We start from the raw sequence: 8,300 nt of genomic DNA on the forward strand, positions 1-8,300 counted from the left end.
TCTGTGATTGGAACTTCTGATTTTTCAAGGAGGATTTTCAGTATTATTTGTAAGCAATTATACATTAAACTTCCCCAGATTTATGGGAATGATGTCCTTCTGCCATTGCAACCTCCACCCCCCTGCCCAGAGGCTCCCTGCTGTCTGGACCGGTGTCCTAACCATCCTCTTTATAATGTATCAGCTGCGATGTGCACACATGTGGACTACAATGAGAGGATAAAGGTGCATGTAGACACCCTCGGATGTACTCGCATGTGCAGGGAGCACGTCAGGCATGGCCGTGGGTACCTGGGCAGCCAGCACACTCCGGCTACATGCGTGTGAACGTCACCACCCATACCAGAGGCCCCGGAGATGCCCGGCTTCCCTGAGACGCACAAGGACCCCCCGAACATGACAGTGAGCCAGGCCTCGCAGCCTTGCTGCAGGCGAGGCTGCTTCAGAGCAGGCCAGGGACCCCACAGGGTGGTGGGGGAGGCCAGTGCTCCACACAAGCTGGCCTCCCTCAAACTGTAGGTCACGGCACATGTCCTGGGCTGTCCAGGGCATGGCCTGTGGACGAGGGCAGGGTCTCCTCAGCTGGGCGAGCCAACCAAAGTTCTGGCCAAGTGTTGTGTCCTGGGGAGGGCGGGAGGGAGGACGGGGGCTGCGGGATCCGTCCTGGGCACCCACCACTCCTTGCAGGGCAGCCCCTTGTCCTTCTCAGGCATTTTAGTCTTGGGTTGACCTTTCGTGTCCGGAGCTCAGCACCCACTGGCTTCTTGAGAGAAGGTGCGGGCCAACAGCCAGGCTCAGACCATGCTCATGTAAAGGGCTTTTCCTCTATCCTGACCCTCGATGGGTGACTGTCCCGGACATGGGATTCCGCGTCGGAATCCCACCTCTGCCAGCTGTCAGCACCCTGACGGGGTTGCTCCGCTGCCGTCTCCCCCGCAGCCGCTCCTGCCGAGTCCAAAGCCTTCGGGTGTGCCCGTCATTTCTGAGGCTGCAGCATCCACGTCGCCCCCGGGCTCCGCCTCCGTGGGTTTGCACCTGCTACGCTCGGCACCTGTGGCACCTGTGCGACCTTTCCATCCAGCCACACAGGTCTCACCAGCCTGGGAAATTTTCTGGGGTTATTTGCTGTTCACTTTTTCTCGCTCTTTCCCCACTTCTATTACGCCTCTAATTTTGATGTTGCACCTTCAGGGCTGATCCTGTAATAGTGTATGATTTTCTCTCTCACGTTCCACCTTCTTGTGATTTTTTTATATATATATATATCTTTCAAATCTTGTGGTGAATTTTAACTTCTGCTACCAGTAGAAATCACATTTTCTCCCCGAGTGGTTCTTTTTCTAGACGTTCCTTATCCGTGACATTCTGTTCCTGGTTCACGGATGAAAATGCCCCTTAACATCTCTATGGGTGCCGAGGACAGACCGACTTTCTGTCTGTAAGCATATTTCTGCTCCTTCCAAGGGATTGCTTTCTTACTAGCTCTTTTGAATTTTGTCTTTCCTGTCTCAGGCCTCCCTCAGGTACTGTGCTCCTGGTGTCTGTTCCCATTATGACCAGGGGACAGAGGCTGGTGGGTGGCCTTGCTGCATGTGAACTGGACCGTGGGCTGTGTGGTGGGCCCCTGGCTGGGAGCACCTGGTGTCTGTGTCCAGTTCCCTAGAGGCTGGTGGACAGAAGGTCCTCTAACGTCCCACGTGTACCCACAACAGCCAACACCTGGGAGCTGAACGAGGAGGGGGCTGTGGGCAGCAGCCCTGCATGCAGCACTTGCTATGCAAGTGAGATCTGGCCACGTACTGGAACATGTCATGCCCTCTCTAGAACCTGGTGTCCCTCGCTGTCACAGGCACCTGCAAGACAAGGCCAGGCCTTTGCCTGGAAGGCCTGGAAGGGATCTGGAGCATCTTCACCATCCTGCCTAATTTCAGCTCCACTCAGTCCCCAGCTGAGAAGTGGCTAATGCTGTTGTGCCCGGGGTTTGGAAGATCCTGCACTCATGTCACTGAGGTGGGTCCCAGCTGTGCCCACAGCTGCCTCGGGACTCCCTCATGTCTGCCAAATCCATCACCTTTATCCAACTACTGTCTATCTCCCAAAATATTATTGCCTTTTATCTCATCCTGGATATCCGATCCTCCTGAATTTATTGATTTTTTTTAAAGATTACCTATTCTGATATGTGGTGATTTTCACAAGGGAATGAGAGGTGAGATGAAGTGTTTTTCAAACAATTCTCTCCACTCCCTAAACCGCAAGGTTCTTCCCAATTCAGAGTTTTACATACAACTTTTAACATAGCTGGAGATAATTGGAGTCTATGGTAGAGATAATAATCTAACATTACAAACAAAACTTGAACTTCCTTGAACACTTTTGGAAACATCCATCCTCCCTTACACTAGAGCACAAGGCTGCCATTGTTATAAATAAGTTCTTAAATGTGTTTAGGTCAATTAATATTCCCCATCCATTCACTGACCTAAAAGTCAATTCTCATATCAGCATTCTCAAAAACACGCACACACACACTCACACACACACATGCATACTCATACAAACATGTTCATCCCCACACACATGCACACACGCACACACCCACAGACACACTGTGCACATGTACACACATGCTCTTACATGCAAGTTCACCCAGACATATGCACACCCAGACACTCTGTGCACATACATGCACATGCTCTTACAAGCATGTTCACCCTGACATATGCACACACCCAGACACGCTGTGCACATACACGCACATGCTCTTACATGCAAGTTCACCACACACAAGCACACACCCACTGTGCACATGCACACATATGCTCATACATACATGTTCACCCCACACACTTCCACACATGCACAGACACACACACTCACAGATGCTCACACTCGTGCACACATACTCACATGTTTGTAGACATGTGTGCACACATACAGACTTTCTGACACCTCTGTGTGAAAGAGGGACCAAGGAAAAGTATTGGTAAGAGCTTCCGATCACGTCAGGAGGCAGCACCCACACGGCAAGCCGTGTTCTCTGCTGGTTATTCCGGGTTTCTGATACCAAGCTGGCTTCTTCTTTCAAGCGTGCAAGTCGCTGTGTTTTAGGAAGCACAGTGTAAGTGGACTACTGCTTTGTTGTTCTCACATTAGCCTACTACTCTGGCTCTAACGCTTGTGGAAGTTCTCCTAGTGTTTTCAACATCAAAGGAATTTGAAAGAGCATAGAGTATTTGGGCAGATTCAGTTCTTTCTCCATGTCAAAGCATAAGCTTTGCCGAACAACCAAAGATAAATACACACACACATAAAAAGTAAAGGTCCAGACAGTGTCTTCTCCTTAGATCAATCTGAGGACTCATGTTACTAGTGTGGAAACACATTTGCTTCCAGTCATGATTAGATATGATATCTTTAATGTTGTTCTTTAGGTCAGAGAAAAGAAGACCCAAGACGAAGGAACAGGGAAGTTTGCATTATTTCCCACAGTCCAGGAGAAAGAAGGTGCCTGTGGCAAGGCTGGTGGGAAGCTTGTGAAAACCGTGGATTTATACTGGGAGACGGGGCTTTGGATTCTCAGCCATCCCAAGATGCAGGGGGACTTGGGACCCAGACAGCCCAAGGGATGGTGCAGGGCGAGTTGGAAGGGGCTCTCCAGCAAAGGAGATTAAAAAGTAATTTAAAATACTTACGACCATGAAGAGTGTTTGGAATGGAATTTAGGGAAAATTATTTCATTCCCAGAATCTGCTTTTAATTAGTTCTGTAACTAAGGAGATTAACTCATCCTTCCAAAGCCCTGGCTTCCTCGTCTAAACTGCAGAGCCCAGTGCCTATAATCCCCAGGTCTCTTCCTACTCCAGAATCTCCACTGGAAGCTTTCAGCCAGGACAGCACTTCTCAAACGTCACCTGAAAACACAGGAGGTCCCAGGGTGAAGTCCCCGCACAGGGAGATGCCTCATAGCCGGGAGACTCGCTGCTTGCAGCCCTCCACCTGCGGGCTCTCCTTCCAACCCCCGAGAGCTTCCAAAAAGGGAGATGACCCAGCTTCATGTTTCTTTGTATTTGAAAGAGAGAAAGATGGAGAAGTAACACAATGACTGCCCACTGCGTCCCCAAATGCGGGATCGAGGTTTGAGCACATGCAGTGTCTGCGGGGGAGGTGAGGAGATGCTCCCATGAGCTGTCGTTCCACTGACTCCCCAGAAAGAAGGAGAGAAGCTAATGGTGCAGAGAAGGCGCAGCAAGTGTGATGCAAAATCCAGTCCACAGGAACCCGTCTGCGAATTTCTAACATCCAATAATTACCAAGGAGTGTAAGAGTCATCAGGTAGGGCCATTCGGTTGCAAGAAATACTAACCCACTTGTGCTGTAGAAGATGTGGGCATTTATTACCAGGCTATAGGGGACAGATGACACCCCAGGGCAGCAGCGGGCCTTGCACCTATGGCCACTCTGCGCTCCTCTTACCTATGTAGACAGAGCCAAGCCGCGGCTCCACACCCAGTCTTCAGCTCGGACTCCCATTCCCCATCTCCAGGACACATGATGTGATGGCTGGGCCTTCTAGGTCAAGGGTTCATGACCCAGGGGGCAGAGAGGCTGGTTTGGTCACCAGGGACCGTCCTGCACTCAGCACGGGACATTCCCAAACGTCTCAGCTCCAGAGGGCCTGGGATGGTCCTCTAGTACGTGGACTGAGGAGTGGACAGTATTCTACTCTTACAGGGACGACTTAGGGTTGCTATTTTCTAAAAAAATCTTTCCCCTTTCAAAAAATATTCTTCTTTCTCCCAGGAGATGAGAATGATAAATAGGAGAAACAATACATCTAAAAATAGTACTGTGAGTGAATCTTTATCCAAAATGTTTAAAGTAGGCGTCCCCAAAAATGTGTTATCTGTTCATAAAACATATTTTGCATTTTCACTATTAGGTCCCTGCCTGTTGTGAATGATTAGATGTCACAGTACTTGGGGGAGGGTGACACACATGGTGCTGGGCGACCCTAGGACAGGCCTTGAGCCACGTACATGGCACTGAACCATGGCAGCTCCACCCCCACAGCAGCCTGGATTCTGGAACACGCCTAGCAGGTGCCCCTGGGGGCAACAGTCTGAAAATGAGCAGAAACAGAATGAGAGCAAGCCTCCCCTCTTGGGGTCCCGGGGGTGGGGGGGTGCGGCCTGAGAGTCCCAGGGAGTTCTGCAGAGAAGTGGGGGAGACCCAGGGTGAGAGGTCCGAAGCCTGCCACCAGGCCGCTGGGCACACAGACAGGAGGGCTTGGGGTGGAAGGTCATGGCCAGGCAGGAGGAGAACCAGAGGACTTTGGGGAAAGGCTGAGAAGTCGTCTGAAGAGTCTGCTCTTGAAAAGAAATGAGTGCACATGCCTAAAGGAGCTACAAAGGAGGGGGCAAATTTCTCTCCCTTTTCATGCATCCAACCTAGACGACTGACCTTTGGCCCTGGAACATTCCAGAATACACGGTCAGGCTTCCTCTCTTAACCTGCGCTGTTCTCTCCTGGAAAGGTGCCCGATTGTCCTCATGGTGCTGCACAAACTCCCCCAGATGGTGTGGACACCCCCATATCCCCTGTCTTATTGTATGTCTTTGCAATAATTTGTAATAATTGAGCCTATGTCTCATTCCCGGACTCAAGGACCCTTGGTCCCTCGAGACTGATCGGCACGCATGAGGCACATACATGCAAGCGCCACCCGCCAAAGTGCCAGGACACACACACAGTGGGCAGCCCCTCAGACAAAGCAGCCGGGGCCTTTGTCCTGGTGCTCAGCCGGGAAGGCCTGGCAATTCTGTGGTTCTGCCAGGGGCAGGGATGCATGGCCTCCAGCGAAGGTACGCAGAGCTCACTACAGGGCTGCCTCGTGAGCTCCCGCACAGCCGTGGTCCCCCTTGGCCTGTCCTTTATGAGATAAGCCCAACAGAGCTCCACACGTACGCACAGTGAGTGAGCATGAATGTGGCGCAAAACAGACCCACCAGCAGAAGGAGATATGCGGCCTTTAAAATCAGTAGGAAAAGAATTTTCTCCCCACTGAGTTGTGCCAGGATAATTGACTTCTATGAAAAATTTAAATGTGCATCTTTAGCACCCACCTCACTCCAAACGCAGATAAATGCTAGTCTGTTAAATACTTGCTCTGGCTCCCTAAGGAGCACAGCAAACTCGTCCCAAATTCAGTTGTCTGAAACAGTGGTTTTATTCCGATCAGATTTGTGTATGAGGAGTTCCAGGACGGCTGGGCCAAGCTCTGCCCCTTCCCCACAAAGCACCTGCCGGGGGACCCACCCCAAGGGCAAATATCTAAACATCTACCCGCCTTTGAGTGGCCCGGAGATGCCAACATCAGTGAGATACTCCTGATGACCGCTCTCTAGGGGTCCGCAGAAGGGAGAAAAGCCATAAAAGGTCACACGGTACAGGGCTGTTGAGGGGCTGTTGGCACAAGCCCTTGGTCCCCTCTACGCGGTCCCCTCCGCGGGGTTTCCCTCTCAGTCCTCTGCTCTGGCAGCCGTGGGCGCGTCCAGAAGCTGTGCTCTGCGGGCGGCTGGACCCCGAAATCCGCAGCGTCAGTTCTGGGGGTTCGGACGGCACAGCACCTGCAGACCCCACCTCCTGACAGAGTCATCGTCCTCCCGGTCTCCACGGCGCAGAGACCAGCACGCATGGGGCACACGTACCCAGGGGCAAGGGACCCTGACCAGGCCCGCTGCTGTCCCACTGCAGACTTGTTTCCTGACCCCAAGAATAACAAGCAATGTTTCATCTCCGGTGTCCTTCCCCCAACAACAGCCACGAGGGTGGACATCCTCCTGTGTCAGTGGCACACACGCCAGGTCACGGCCCGCGGATCCACCTGTCCTGTTGGCGGGCGGTTCCACCTCCGCGATGTCAGAGCAGCAGGAGGGACGATGAGCATGTGTTTCCAGTAGGAGTCCCTTTCACACTCACAAACTGAATTGTTTCATCAGGTGTCTAAGATCAAAGGTGTGGGGCCCAGACCGAACGTGGCGGCACTCTCGTGTCTGTGGCCGTCACAGTCCCCGGCACCTGTGTCCACAGGCTGGAGCCCGATGCTGCCTCGAGGCTCCTTCTGGGAGCGGAGGTCGGTGTCCTCTCTCCCCGCGACTCTGAAACTCGCCCTGCAGGTGGCTCGGGCAGGTGTGTGTGATCCACCCGCCACCTGGTGCAGGAAAGGAGAAGACGACCCACAGGTGACCATCATCAACTGTGAATTACATTAATGTATTTTCTAATACTGAATACCTTTTCTCCTGGGATAAAACCAGCTTTCTCTTACTGTATTAATATTTTAAATACATTGCGTTTATTTATCGACGTCTCATTTCAGATTCTTGTCTTACCATCTCCAATGCGATTTCTACTGCCAGGTGTTGGTAACGGGGTAACACGCACTTCATAAAATGGTTTATTTTGGTACATTTTCTAGATGCTAGGAATGCTCAACTGGTATGAGTATTTACTACTTCCAAAAAATCATTTCCAAATATTTTGGAAATATTTGCTATTTCCAAAAAGAGTATATTCCAAAAATATATTCACAAAACCATCTGAGTCAAGTGTCATTCTTGTGAGTGATTTTATTACTCTAAATGTGGTTTTTGTTGGTAGTATTCTGTTTTATTTTTTCGACTCTTTTGAATTCTTCAAAATCATTTATAGAAGATTTTAATATCCCATGTTAATAATTCAAATATTTATTTCATTTTACAGTTCTTTGTTTTGTTTTGTTTTTTTTTTCATTTTACAGTTCTTTAAAATAGAAAGGCAAGATCGGTGGTGACCCCATCACAGCTGAGAACAAGAATCTCTCGTACACAGTTTTGGGTAGACAAACAAGCGGATGCCCTGCTGTTGAGCGTATGTCAGGCCCCAAGGCCGGAGTTTCGTGCTGCCTCAGAAGATCTGTCAGCCGGGATTGTAAACCAACTTACCCATTCAGATACCTCCACTTTCAGTTATATCGTCAACATGTAAAATTGCCTTTTCAAGGAATTTGTACTCAAGAATATATTGGCTGTGTTTCCTGAGTCAACTCGAGTTATCAAACCTTTCTGTGGCCTAACCCCTGAGCCGCTTCACCGGGCAGCAACGGCTACAGCAGGGCTGCCTTCTCTCACGCTCGGTTCACATCAGCGTCTTATCTCCTGGACTTGATCGTCACAGAGGCCAGCCAGATGTTTGTAATCTGTTTGTAATTAGTCTGTTTTCTATCAGAACGTTGAAAACATTTCTTTCTTCTTTTTAAA

The sequence above is a fragment of the Canis lupus genome, chromosome 1 (genome assembly GCF_011100685.1).
Source record: "Canis lupus familiaris isolate Mischka breed German Shepherd chromosome 1, alternate assembly UU_Cfam_GSD_1.0, whole genome shotgun sequence".
Taxonomy (NCBI): domain Eukaryota; kingdom Metazoa; phylum Chordata; class Mammalia; order Carnivora; family Canidae; genus Canis; species Canis lupus.